Source organism: Zonotrichia leucophrys, chromosome 5 (genome assembly GCF_028769735.1).
Source record: "Zonotrichia leucophrys gambelii isolate GWCS_2022_RI chromosome 5, RI_Zleu_2.0, whole genome shotgun sequence".
Lineage (NCBI taxonomy): Eukaryota > Metazoa > Chordata > Aves > Passeriformes > Passerellidae > Zonotrichia > Zonotrichia leucophrys.
This window is the reverse complement of record NC_088175.1, coordinates 4,194,200-4,209,441: the sequence shown is the minus strand read 5'-3', so window position 1 is coordinate 4,209,441 and position 15,242 is coordinate 4,194,200.

Sequence of the window (15,242 nt, the reverse complement as noted above, 5' to 3'; positions counted from 1 at the left end):
CATGTCACAGGCTCAGGAGAAATTTCCAACAAATCTCCAAGGAAGCAGATTTTCTGATTTTCTCTGTGAAAGGGCCACACCAGAGCCTGAACTCCTCTCACACTCCACTCAGAAGGCGACTGGAGCTGGAGTGAGTCTGTGGCTGCCCATTCACATGTTTTCATTTATGGATTCATTAGAAGTACTTGCCAAAAGCATGATTCATGGATTTTGTGAGATGCCAGGTGCCATCAGCTGGGCACAGCTGCTGAGTGCTCCACAGAGCAGAGCAGAGCTTGGCAAACCCCATCACCCATCAGGGCACTGCTGAGGTGGAGGGTGCAGAGCTGTAAGAAACAGGAGAGCCACATTGATTTGCAGCAGCTGGAGATCCAGCCTTGATCCTAAACCAACCCTTTAGTGCTCACCCAGGTCTGGCCCACACTCAGGTGCAGCAATGGGCAGCGAGTGTGCAAGGCACAGGGACTCACTCTGCCATGGAGCTGCTGCTTCCATCCGCTCGGACCAGCCACGAGCGAGCAGCTGTGTGTTCCCTGCATGACTCTCTCCACTTCCCCCTCATTGCTGGTGCCAGGGATGGGCAGAATGGACAGAGCTGCTGTACCTGAAACAGGTTCCTCAATGGGAGAAACAACTGCTTACTTTGAAAATTTTAAAAAGTTTTATTAATCCTTAACAAAAATACAACAAAGGACTACATAAGGAAAAAGCTGCAGTGCTGGGAACTGCCCCTTGTGCACATCATGTGCCTGGTTCCTCTTCAAGATGGATGCTCAGTGTTTTATACCCCTGGGGTTGCATCAACCAGCCCTGGCCCCTCCCAAAATCTGTCAGTCAGCTCTTCTTTCCCATTTATCAGTGGAGACTGCTTTCTTGTTGCTTGATTGGAGGTCAGGTGTTGCCATGCTGCACCCCATAAGCACCAAGCTTTTCCATTCCCAACTGCCCCATGCAAGGGACACATGCACACCATCTTTGTACCTGTCCTAGACAGCCATGACAGTCTGATGTTCACAATACGGGGGGAAAGGGAACTATGGGGAGAACAGGACATCTAAACAACAATAACATAACTATACATCACTAAAGCTTTTCTAATATTCACACAATAGTTATCTTTTAATTACAAGAGCCAATCATCTAATTATCCATCTATAACACTCAACATATTCATGCTCACAAAACATAAACCCTTGTAAAACCCAGGCATCATCAGTGTATGCGGTTCTGCTGCCGCGTGCCTTGGGAGAGGCTGGGAATGTTAATTGGTTCTGGTCTGAATGGGCTTCCTGGTTCAGGGCACTCTTAGAAAAGGGTTTTCTGCTACATGTTCAGTGCCAAAAGCAGCAGATGGTGGTAGGATAGTAAATTACATTAAGGAATACTTGTACAGTTTCTTTACCACTTTTATAGTTGAAAAACAAACAATTGAGTTGCTTAGGGTAAAGGCAGATGCGGCGTCATGTATGTCTAGCAGCCTAATAGTTTTATGGAATTATCTCAGAGAATAAAGAACCAGGTTTAATAACCATGGAAATGAGCAGAATAATCCCGGAGCGATCATCATTCCTAGTTTAGAAGTTTATGTTCCTCTGTTGCTAAGATTTGTGTTTCCAGTTTCGAATATTTATATAATCACATACTGACTGATCTTTTTTTTTTCTCCAAAATTTTTCCTCTTATTTACAAGAACATTTCTGCAAACAACTTCCTAGCCAACTGTAAGCAGTAAGTAGCACCACTGGGTATTAGTGCCACCTGGTTGTCATGATGAATTGAATCCCTTCCTATTTAAAATAGTATTTTAACAGTCTTCTACACAGCTTGTTTTCCAGCTCTGCCTCCTTTGTTATCCAGTCTCCACACCTTCTTTCATACTCTTTTCAGATATCTCATGTCACGGGATTGTAGAATAATCCAGATTGGAAAGGAGTCCAATCCTACACCACACTTAAATCAGAGTCAGCTCTGAGCCCAGACCAGGTTGTTTGGTCCAAACGGGTCTTGAAAGCCTCAACAGACTGAGGTGTCACAGCCTCTTTGGGCAAAAAGCTCCACCATTTCACTCTTGCAATTCTGATTATAATATCCAGTGGGAAAACCTCTGGTTTGAATTCAACTGTATATGCAACATGATTCTATACTCTGCTTAGCATATTGCAAATCAAAATGCTGCAATACATTCCAGCAACAATTTAACAGAAAAAAAAAATCTACTTGAGTAATAGATTTTTTCCCCAGTTATTTGTATTGTGCATAATAAAGCATGTGAGTGAACAGATGTGCATATACATGAATGTTCCTCAAGTGGTTCTTTATTTGTAATAGAGGAAGAGACTCAGAAGAATTTCTACAGGTTTGAGATTTATTTTCTGTTCTGCCAGGGCAAGATCCAAATCAGTCTGCATTTTTGAGGGGCTGGGTATCTCATCCATTAGCCAATACATTGATGGTTCTGCAACTGGCTTGGGAACAGTAACCTGTCAGAGAAAAAGGGCCTTTAATATGAAAGTGATAGTTATCAACATCATGGCAAAATACAAAACCAGCTTTGTACAATGAAGTGCATGAGATAGCAATGTAAATAAAAAGCCAGAAGTGTGAAGCCACATATTATTCCTGTCCTGTTCTGGTGAAATAAGGTTAATTTTCCTCTTTTGTTTTGTTTTCCTATTATTATTAACAGAAAGGTAGGCAAACTGCCTGAGCATTTCAATTCCACCTCCTAAAATGATGGTACAAAAAAGCAAGATGGTATATGGCAGAAGCACCACTTTTGTTTGTATTCCCTAGGATTTTGAGTGTAAGGGTTAGGTATCTAACTTCTGACCTGGGAGCACATTATTCACTTACAGGGAGAGGGGCTGATCCTTCCTGGAACCATAAATCACAGATGTCTGGCAGAATGACCATGAGCATCATCTGGGTGTGCACTGTCAATGTCCCTGCCACAAATGGACCAGCTCAGAGCTGGCAGTAATTTATATCAAATGGTTTCAGGTTTACAATAAATGCTTGCATGAAAGCTCCAAGTTCAGGAAGTTCAGGAACAGATCACCTCCACTGGGAAGTCTTGTCCTGCTTCAGGACAATGATTTTAGAAAAAAAGAGGCAAGGAGATCTTTGAAGAGTAAATGTTTGCATTTCAAGAAACTTCTGATAAGTTTCAAATGGGATGCCATATATATATATATATATATACACACACACACATATATGTATATGTATATGTACATGTACATGTACATGTATATGTACATATGTAAGGACCAGGACCATCAAACCATGCTGAGCAGCAAGGACACTATACTGGTATGTAGGAAAATCTTACAGATGCCCAAATATCACATTTCTCTAGGCTGGTGAATTATTTGTCCAACACCTCCCTTTCTCTGGCTCTTGTCTTAGGAACAAATTGTTCTGGTTCAAGGTGCTTAATGTGACTCTGCCTCATCTGGAGCTGCTCTGAACCAGACCAAAACTTCACCATTTGTTTTCTAAGTGTTGTATTCAGTGTGGGGGCCAAATGCTCTGGTTTGGAAAGGTGGAACAGCTGGCTGGAGATGTAAGGAGGGCTCACCTCAGCTGGAGTGAGGCTTTGTTGCTACTGCACTGAATTTTGTGATCCCTTCCTTATGGTCTACTGGGCAAGCTTGGGGTGCTACCATGGAACAAAATTCTGCTGAGTAGAAAGCCAAAATGCTTTCTTTTTATTTTCTCTTATGGAAAGTGCTAATCATTCCTCCTACCCCCAAGAGAACATGCCTTTTCCTGGGGCTGGTTTAGTGGCATAACACAGAAAAGCTTGAAACAAAGGTGACAAACAAGGTTTTGAGGGAGTTGGTCACATGCATGAGAGAAGCCTCAGGGGCACTCTAAATGATGCCAGGCTCAGCTGGATCCCAGGGATTATGTTGCCAACCCAGATTTGATGCTTTTACATCCCCTTGTTCCCTCATCCCAGAGGAGGACAGGTATGGAATGGGGACAGAGGGTCTGGTTTCACCCTTCTGCTTCTGGGGGAGTCCTGATGTAAGAGAAATTTCCTGGTGGCTCTTGCTGGGTTTGCCAAAGAAAAGGGCAAAGGAAAATGCCAGATATTGGCTTACTGAGTCCCATACACTTTCCAAGAGCAATCCTCTTCCATATGAGAGTTACTTTTATAGCATACTTTTCATGTTTTCTGTGACAAGCTCTGTCATTTCTATAAGTTTCTTTCCTTTACGTGAATGTTAAGTATTTCTCTTTGAACAGGAAGATTCCCATTTATTACCATGAATAATGAACTTTCCTAATTATATTTAAGTCTTTATATCCTTTTCCCTTCTCAATATTCTCACCTGCCTCAAAAGCAGAGCAGAGTTACTCCCTTGCAAGAATTCTATTTTTTATTTTTTCAGAATGATTGCTTCCAGCAAGTAAGAAACCCCAAGTGCCTAATAAACCAGTTTTTGTTCACTTGTGGTTTTTTTATGTTCTTACAGTTTTTAAAATTTTTTTTCAGATTTTCTACACTGACTAAAGTTTGCAATAAATAAAGTGTAAGGCCAGTGCTCAGTCTGCAGAGGGATATTGTTGATTCTGACCTTAGAGTAGATCTGGGATTAAGATACTGTTTTCTGTAAAACAGTCATTTAGTCACTCAGGAAAAGGTTGGTGAACAACTGTGCCTGCACTTAAGGCACCTAATGAAAACACTTCCAGACTTCACTGTACCTGAATAACTGTTCAAGTTTTCAGTTACTTAAATATACAAAGAAAAGCTGTTAATGAAGCACGGGGAAGATGTGTTTGATTCAGAACTGAATCAGTGCTTTGCCTTGATTGCTTTTTCTTTGAAAAAAACAAAACAAAACAACCACAGAAAAAAAAACCTGAGCAGCACAGTTTCCTTCCTTCAGATGCAAAGGTAACTATGGTGACTGGGGAAAATGATCAGATGTTACCATTTTGAGGCAGAGCAGCACACACATCCTGCAATCCTGTTGGTGGTGGGGGTGTCAGGAGACCTTTCACAGCAAGTGCAGAACACCAGGGCCAAAGCTGTGCTCAAGGAGAGCCCTGGAGCAGTGCCCGAGGGCTGGCAGCCCCTGGCAGACACCATCTGAGAGCTCTGCTCACCCACAGCCCCAGCTCACCCTTTGATTTGGCATCCCCAGGCCACATTTTGGGTCAATCTCTAGGTTCTGTGTTTGTGTTTGCTCAAGGGTGAGGCTTGCTGCCTCTCTGTGCCACCAGTTAACACGTTGTCTGGTTCTTCTAATACATATTTTATGACCTGGCTACCGCGCTTTAATCGGCTGAGCAGCAGCTCGAGCACTTGAGCAGGTGGCCTGGTAGCTTTATAAATACAATTATGATGACTAAAAGCCACATTGCACTTGGCAATGTTCTTCAGATTTTCCCCAGAGGTCTGGGGCTGGCTTGCCCTGGTGGCAGAGCCAACCTTTGCAGTCTCCCTGTCCACCTTCCAAGTTTGGCAGCCAGAATTCACCCCTGCATATCTGGTATTCCTATAGGGGGCAAAACTGATGGTTGATTTTTTATTAAATCCAGCAAAATGTATGCAAACCATGCCCAAAATGTTTTTCAGGTTGAGCTGACAAGAACCTCATAATTAGAACACAGATGTGAACAGGAAGAAGACTGGAAATTAGGCTCACTATACATAATTCCGTGCTAAGTACCATTTTTGGTCAATACAGTGTTCATTAATCTGTGAGACTCTCAAGTTATTACTGTTATTGACAAGGAAAAACAAAACATACTGTGATTAGCACTACTGCTCCAGTGATAACTCAGGTTTCAGTGGGTCTCAGCGATGCCATCACATTTTACAGTATGTTGTTACTTTATTTACAGCTTGCAGATATCCATCAACCTACTCAGTTTGCCTAGTCAGCAAAGCCCTTTGATAGCATGCTTAAAGTTAGAAACATTTATGTCCCACTGAGGTAACATAATTGTCTTCGTGGTTATTTCAGTGTTTGTGATCTCTACATAGATCTGTTTCTCTTTCATATCATGATAAACAAATGAGGTCTTTGGTATGTATTGAGCTAGAATTCTATCACGGGCCAGCTGTAATTTCGGTATTTGCTTCACTTGGTATTTGCTTCACAAGTGCTTAAAAGTTCTCTTCTTCTATGAAAAAAATTATAGACCAAGAATTTTTTGAAAGAAAACCAGAAAACACTTTGAAATAAATATTATTATTATTATTATAAATAAAACTGAAATAAATATTATAATGAAGATCTCAAATTTTCTAAAATATGCCTACATTGAAAAATCAAAAAGTAAACCAATCTTTTTGTTGTTGTTTTCCCAGAATGAAATGGTGAAGCCTCCCTTAAGGAAAACTCTATTACCGTGACATGACTCTCAAATATCCATGACCAACTCCAAACACTGTCATGTGGGATGTTGTTTTGCTGCCTAGACTGTAAGCACAGAGGATCAGATTCAGATCTTGAAAAAATTGACATTGTATAGATTTCAAGAAAGCTGAGAGAGTTTATACAGCCAGAGTCCACATCTTCCTTGAGCTCTTTAGGGCAACCATAGTGGTGACTGAACAAGTCCCACCCCAAACAAGCTATGTCATTGTAGAACGAAATATTCAGCTCAGGTGTGCTTAGCCAGAACTCTGCAGGAAGCATTCTGCAAGGAATATTTAAAATAAAAGCTGAATGTTTCAAACAAAAAGGAAAAATACAAGCCCCTGAGGAATTCCAGTGGATCATATCAGGATGGAACAGGCACAAGCCATCAGTGTTTGCAAGACACAGCCAGAGCCCGAGCGCAGCATTTGCATCAGAATGCAAACCGCATTTCTGCCCGGTGCATGCTGATGCACAGACACGATTGAGTTATTGACCACATGCTGATATGGCAGAGAAAATTCATTGCAGAGACCCTCTGGCCACCCACCTCATTTCCAGGGCCTGTTTGGGAGGCTCAGGCTGAGCCCAGCTGCCTGGGCTGCTGGCAGGGGCAGGATGCCCGTGGCACAGCAGAGATGCTCCCAGGCAGGATCAGTGCAGAATGTGCCCAGACACACAGCTCAATCAAATCCAGCACAAGAGGGGCACACTTGGGAGAGCTTTTAGGCTTGAAGTATTAAGAAAAAGTTTACATAGCCACTGTCTTTTTCTTTATCCAGAGGTGCCTTTCTGTGTGAAAAGATGACGTCCTGGCTGCCCCATCAGTGGATTAACTGCTGGAGCCCCACCAAAGTACCCAGCCTTGGGAAACCAAGACAGTCCAAGGAGCAACACAACTGGGAGCAAAATTGCTCAGCAAATCTGTGGGTTTGCCACCTGTGAGAACTGAGAGAAAAGCATCCCGTACAGCAATAATTACCCCACAAAGAAGCAATGATAATGAGCAGATTTGCTGCCTAGCCCCTTCTCTAGCCAACTGTTTCACCTCAAGCTTTCGTGTAGGGATTTGCTTAATCTTGTGTTGATAACACGGCAACAAACAAATCCATCATTAGCATAATAACACCATGATTACACACCTAATCAGTCTTTAGACTTATCATCCTTTAAGTAACCTTTCCTACTAGGCAAGTGTGAATTTGGAAACTTATACTAAGCTTGCTTGCACTGTGTTAATATTTCATTCCAAATTAGCAGCGCAGCATCTTCCCCTGCAGAAACCTGTTTAATAAAACATTGAATTTGTAATATTTTTGACTGGGGGAGATAGTGCCATGTGCTCTCCTAAAGATTAAAACTCCTTTGACTCCTCTTTATTTTGCCATTGCTGAAGTACATTATTTGCATTGTGATCACCCTTTCCACCTGGAACATGCAGGAACCAGTAAAACACTGCTGCTGCTTTCTGAGACCTTGATTTTACACACAGCACTGCTACTTTAGAGCCAAGATGTATAAGCTTAATAAAGATTTTATCCTCAGTGATTCATTTAGGAGAGCAAAGGTGCCAACATCTGTAGTCTGCCTGAGAACTTTTGGAACAATGACTGAATTGCAGCGATTTCATACACGAGCATAAATGAAGTTAAAAAGTTCCTTTTATTTGTACTCTGAAAAAATTTGAAGCCCTAATGAGTGTGATTTGTGGGCTGAGCTCATAGTTTGGAAGGCCTGTTTGTGACTTGGCTGGTGATGTGGCAACACAAATTATACAACATTGACAAGTTAAGGCCAAAGTAATTTTAATGTGGGAGAGGGGTTGCTTCACTACTCTTACCCTTCGTTGCTTATTCCTGAGTTCAAGTCTTGGCCAGACTGGTAGCAACAGAAGATGAGAATAAGACAGTTGTACCCCAAAGGCTCCTGCATTCCTTCTGTCTGCAAATCCTCGCACTTACATGTGCAGACAAATCTGAATTCCCACGCCAGTAGGCACATACACACACAGACCTGCTCTGTGCACTCTCCTGTGGCTTTGCATACATCAGACATTTCTGCCTTCTTAGAAATGCCAGCCTACGTCATCATTTATCAGCAGCCTGCACAAGCTGAAGCCTTCAAGTCAGCTGCAGAGGGAGCAAGAATAAGTACCAAGATCAAACAGAAAATCTGGTTTTCCACACATGGAGATTTCAGGGGAAAAAAAAAAGAAAAAAGGAATCTCAAACTAGGGAATATATTGGGAAGAAAATAGTTGTGTCCTTAGGAAGAACACTCCTGGAACAAATGGCTCCTCCAGGACACATGGATTAGAGAGAACTTTGAAATAAAGAACATGGAAGTGTAAGGGACTACTGAGGTCAGCTCTTTCAATTCCTTTCTCTTCAAGACAGCCAAGGCATGAACATCCAAAGCAGATGGGACTGTAACCCACACCCTCCAGACTCAGAGACTGCATTGCTATTAGCATTTGCTAACACATTTAAGACAAATGCTGAGGAACGGACCATGCCAGAGAAGGTTAATTTGTTATTGCTGTATTTTAATTTTTTTGCATCCAAAAAATCAGATACTTCTATAGAAATGATCTTGGAAGCTTTCAGGATACCATTTCTGAGTCAATGTTAAAACTTGGTAGTTATACTCATCACCATTATAGATGTTGTGGATTGGCCCTGGCAGGACAGCAGGCGCCACCAAAGCTGCTTTGTCACTCCTCCTCAGCTGGACAGGGGAGAGAAAATACAATGAAAGGCTTGCAATGGGTCAGGACAAGGTCAAGGGCAAAAGAGTCGCAACTTGTGGAAAAATAAATTTATAACAAGTCAAATCAGAGTAGGATAATGAGAAATAAAAACTAATCATTGAAACACTTTCCCCCACTCATCCCTTCTGACCAGGCTTAACCTTACTCCTCATTTTTCCCCCTCCTCTCTCCCACTGGATGGAGAAGGGGGGCTGTGGTCAGTTCATCACAGTTGTCTCTGTTGCTACTTCCTTGACAGGGGAGGTGTTCTCACATTCCTCCTCTGCTCCAGTATGAGTCCATCCCACTGGACACAGTGCTCCATGAACATCTCCCAAGTGAGATCACTCTCTCCTCTCTCCAACCTCAGTTGCTTTTGTGCAGCTTTCCCCCCCTTCTCAAATACATTATCCAAGTGGCACTGCCACCATCCCTGATGGGCTCAGCCTTGGCCAGCACTGGGTCCATTTGCACCTGGACTGTGGCATTCACATTCTCTGAAAAATCTCTTCACCCAGGATTTTTCTCCTGGGAAGCTGAGAGGCCTCCGAGAAAAGGAAAAAAATTCTTATCTCATTTGCTTCTCCTGTGTTGTGCTCATGTGGAATGTGTTTGGAGATTGTTTACCCACAGGTGATTGCCTGATTGGGTTCTGGTGTGAGTTGTTTTCACTCTTTGGCCAACTGGGGCCAAGCTGTGTTGGGACTCTGGAAAGAGTCATGAATTTTCATTGTTATCTTTTTAGCATCCAGTAAGTATCTTTTCTGTATTCTTTAGTATACAATAGTATTCTTTAATATGATATAGTATAATAAAGTAATAAACTAGCCTTCTGAGAGCATGCAGTCAGAAGCATCATTCCTTCCTTTGTCAAGGGTGCCCTGCAAATACAATACTGGACATTGGCTCAATTGGATTTGAAGCTTCCAGCAGCTTCTCACAGAAGCCATCCTTGTAGCCTCTTCACAACTGAAACCTCACTGTGGAAACTCAATGCAATGTGGAATAGCACAAAAAAAAAAAAAAAATCACTATTGGAGCTAATAAAAGAATAAGATGCTTAGTTGCAAAATATCATTACAGTAATAGTCCAGAGCAAGTATGTCCAGCTGGCACCTTTTTGGCAGGATTTATTCAATATCATGAACCCAGATGGTCTCTGGCTCTCAAATGATTTAAAGGACCCCTAACAACCTTAACAACACCCACCAGGTTTCTCAGGCTGTGCCTCATACGTGACTCATCCAGCTCACAGTCTTGGCACCCTGGTCAAGATCTGGATTCGAAACACACCAAGGCTTAGGGGTTAAGAGGATCTGTGGTTCTGCTTTGAGCTATTTGAGACGTGAGAGATTAATTGTATAATGCAGAGCTGAGCTGGATTCCAAGTCACACAAATGTGCTGGATCCAGGGCTTTGTGTCAGACTTTGTAGTGCTGGGAAGTGTGAGAGGCGGGAGAGAAAGTATCACGTTAAGCTGGCTTATTGTATAGCATGATGCAAAGCACTGACAAACTACAATGATTAAATACCCTCCTGAACTTAGAGTGTAAAGAGATATTGGTCTTCCCAGAGACCAGGCAGTTCACTAAATCATGGTGCTTCTTTCTGAGCTGAAATATAAGGCTTGCACAGAGAGAGCAACCACATGTAGCTGTGGTTTTCCAGGCTAACAGGCTTTTTGGTACATAAATTTCTTCTGCTGATGATTTGGGATTTGCACAGTAGTTTTCTAAAGGAAATGCTCTTTCTCATGTGGACACCTTGGAGTGAAGGCATCATATCCTGGTATTTCATTGCCAGGTGCCATTAAGAATAATGTCTGCATCTTAATTGGCACAGCCCAGTACATGCCTGAATTCCTGGTAAAATAAAGAAAAGCCCTGGTGAATCTTATTAACCCAACACTTGCAAGTATGACTTGATTTTCTCCCCTGCCTTCAGTAATGAAGAAAAAGTGAAGAGCAATACAGGTGAGGGGATCTGAGAACTTAATGTCAAGCAAGGGAGAGAAAGGAGGAAAGAAAGGAACTTTCATAATTAATTTTTCTCCATAGAGAACGGTGAAATTCCTGGACTTTGAACCTTCTTGATTTTTCTTTCTGGCACTCTTGTCCTCCATGAAGACCAACGGCAAAGCATCTATTGATTCAAAATGAGATTTCAAACTCTCTGTTTTCCCATTTCTTCTTCTCCCTGTCCCCATCCCTCTCCAGTGCTCTGGCTCCTGAGATAACTCAGCAAGTCTGTCCAGATCATTCAGCCAACAAAACAGTCACCATAGCACAGACCTGCAGAGTAGAGGCCAAAGAATAGCCTTGATTTTTTTTTTTTCTCCTGAGGAAATAATTTAAATATTTTCTATATTAAAGGCTGTGGAGAGTTTTTCCTCTTTTAAAAATGACTTGGAGGTGAATCTGCCTATAACATTGCTGAGGGATGTTCTGGGGACTCAGCCTGCTGACCTTCCAAAAGACTGCTTAAAAAATACCCTCAATTATTTTACAGAAGAATTAATATCTTTTATTATATTGTCTAGTGCAGTAAAACCCCTCTGCAGAGATAATTTTCTATTATCTGCCAGAAGTCTTTTAATAAAGGAGAAAAAGAGTGCTGCACAGTTGTTTTATTGGCTGAGGTTCATCCTGCAAACACAGAGAAGTGCCACACAGGGCTCTGACAAACAAACGTCTTTGAAGCAGTCCCTGTGGTAGCTCAATTCCCTCTCCTGATAAGTTGTATTTTCATCATGCTTCGGAAGGAGGTACAACAGGTTTATCCCCTTCTTTTCCTCAATTTCTTGTTGGGAATAAGGGTGGGATCAGATCACTTGAGCGGGCTGCTGCAATGGAACATTAGAAATGTTATCTGCATTCAGTCCTGCTGCCTTCTTCCTTTCTTTCTGGAAAGGAATTCAGTAATTACTGTGCAATAGGTGCCTCCCAGTATTGCAGCTCACACTTGCAGATGTAAGGGTGGGGAAAGGTCAGCAGGAAGGAAGAATGGGAAGATAGCACTCTGACAGCAGAAACCAAGGTTTTAAGTGCAATAAACACTTTAAAATTCACTCTATTTGAAAATCTAGCGTGCATTTCAGAACAAAGCTTGGGAGACGTGTTCTTGCTGGTCCTTCCACTAACTTGAGAAGGGCTGAGCTTACCTCCATATTATTTGGATATATCTGGCCCTATCAGTGCTCTGGTAAAACCCTAACAGTCCATCCCATAAAGCCCCTGGACACAAGCAAGCTGCCTTTGAAGCTTTCTTGTAAGACTTATTTCTCTAATAAAGTTTTTTTTTTTACCTTTGCAGGCTCAATTTCTGGATCCCTGCAGTAAAGGATATTCATGTATTTGCAATATTCAGAATATTTGCAAGTCTGCTGCCAACAGCCTTGCTATTCTGAATTAGCTTTCTCATACCCTTAGGAACAGCCCATGGACCACATTGAAACCACAGGAATATGGTAATAGAGAGCAAGAGCTTCTGTATCCCAGTCCTTCCTGCGCACTGCCTGCACTTCTCTGGGGATGCCAGATGGCTCCTGATGAAAACTTCCCAGCCAGAAAGAAAATTTGATGGTCTCTGGTGCTTCCTCCCATGCCACCACCCATTATAAGACATTTTGTAGTACTAATGCTTGGGCTGGGTTTTGGCCAGAACTCTCAGTGCCCAGGAGGCTTCACCACCACAAGAGCAGCAGTCTGTCTGGGAGCAGGTTCCTGCCCTCCTTCCATCCTGGAGCTGCTCTTCGTGGTGGCAGGAAGGTGGCAGAAATCTTCACCCTTCTCTATTTCTGCTTGCAAATCCCTCTCTCAAATCAGGGTCTCAAAATCCTGCAAATCACTGTCTCAAAGCCTTGCTTTCAAGTTCTCTCCCCACTCTTTGGAGGAGAGATGCAAAATTGACTTCATGGCTAAGCTTTGCTCAATGAAGTTCCTTTTTGCACCTTTTTCCCTCTCTTTCTCTTCCTCTGTACATGATTTTTGTGTTTGGGAAGCAACTACAGATTTCCCTTGTGGTTTTTTGCAACATTACTGTAATAACTGCCTACACTGCTAACTATACCAAAAGCCATCTTATGGAGGTCATTTATTAATTTTTTATGCATGTTAACTGTATAAATAATGATTTGTAAAATTAGGCAGAAGTTACATTAAATTGAGCAGCGGTTAAATCTTGACACTGTTTATATTTCTCTTCTAAAATAATTAAACTTCCTTTTCATTTAGAAGGCCATGTACAGACAGTTGTAATATGTTTAATATTTTTATAGCCAGTAATTTAACTCAGAATTTCACTAAATTAATTGCAAAGTGTAAACCTTATTTAAGATTCTCCAAGTGAATGTACAGTTATATGGTAGTAAAGAATGAATACTGTATATCTTTGGAAGCGCATTACCTTGAAATTGTCAGCCAATTTCTCATAATATTCAATGGTGAATCATTGTTTAAATGTTAGGTATTACTGCAACACATTTGTCCACATGCCAGGAGCTGAGAGACTGCAAATGGCCTTTGTGTCAAACAAGATGTGATGGATGGGTGTCTTTGGCTTCCAGAGGCAGCAAAGCTCAGGAGGAGAATGAAAGGGACAAAAGGAGGAAGAAAGGTGTGAAAGTGAATATTGAATCTTGAAAAGAAAGATTTTCAGACACACACAGAACTTGTACTGAAATTCATCCTGAAGGAGGACATAAGCATAAAACAAGGCATTGAAGTGTTTCTAGTGAAATATTGCAGGTGTGTATTAATCTGTGAATCTGAGTGGGCTGCTGGGTTGGTTTGGTTTCATGGCTTTGGTGCCCTGGAAAAGACAGCCATGGTCTCCCTATCTTGGCCTGAGCCAGATGGGGAACTCTCACCAAGCTGCACCAGGACATTTGTCTCAATCCTTGCCAATGTGGATTCTGGATCATGGAAAACTGTGAAGTGCTGTTCCTTTTGATCAAACACACCACCAGGCTTTCCTAAATATAGCCTGGGGCTCTGATATTGAAGGGGACAAAGAAAGGGGCAGAAGGGCAGAAGGGAACAGGCTCAGTATCCAGAATTCACACTAGGTTCTCTCTAATATTTCATGGGCAATGTTTGGCTCACAGAAATTTGTCAGGGCAATGCAAGGCATTGAATGTGGCAGTGCTGTGACAGCTGAGGTGATTTTCTTCCTCATGGCCTTTAGCCTAGGTTGGCAATTCCTGGAGTCACCCTTTAGGTGCCGGACCAAACACCTGTGAACAATTTCATCCAATTCAGCCTAAACTCCAGTCACAACTCCTGTCTGACATCCTGCCTTCCTACTGTGACTCAGATACAGCATCTTGCCTGACTTTCCCCCTCATACTCTTTCAGAGTGTTACATAATTCTGCTCTAAGATATATTTCTGCCCCACAAATGCCTGCATCAGCTGGTGACTTGAAATCATCTTTATTTGAAAGTGTCAGAGCCCAAAAGTTTTCTGGACTGAGAAGTGCTCTCTGAAAGCAGATATTATTCCATAGGAGACCTTTGCATCTTTAGAGTTTTCTTTTTCACCCTTCATTTCCTCAGTCTCTTACATACAGCTGAGAGACTCTGCTAATTTTCCATGGAAGCCTGGAATGGCTCCAAAGAGGGAGAGGTTTTCTGCCTATATGTCTTTAAAGGCAGAGAGCAATAAAAATGTCAAGTTACCAAAGAAAGCCAAGCCCATTTATCAACTTATTTCCCACAGCAAAAGGGTGATGGCTCTGAACAGCCTGGAGCTAAGGCTCAGGAGCTCCATGCACAGAAGTGTATTCATTAATTAAAAGCCTATGTGAAAATTTAATGAGAACACACCCAAAAACTTTGATGACCAATAATGTTTGTTGTCTCATTTAAAGCTCAAGGTGACATCAAACATTTTTAAATTCATTAGACACTCCCCGTTGAAGTAGATTTTATTTGAAAGACAAATGACTGCCTAGCATAGAGAGGATATATTTATTTGTGAGGAGACACAATTTTAACTTGAAAATCACCTCATCACAGGGTTTGGCATTTTTAAAATGTACTTAAAATATGCTGAAATTCCCTCTTCCCAAAGATCAGCTGCTACAGTTGGTTAATGAGAAACTACAAATGGT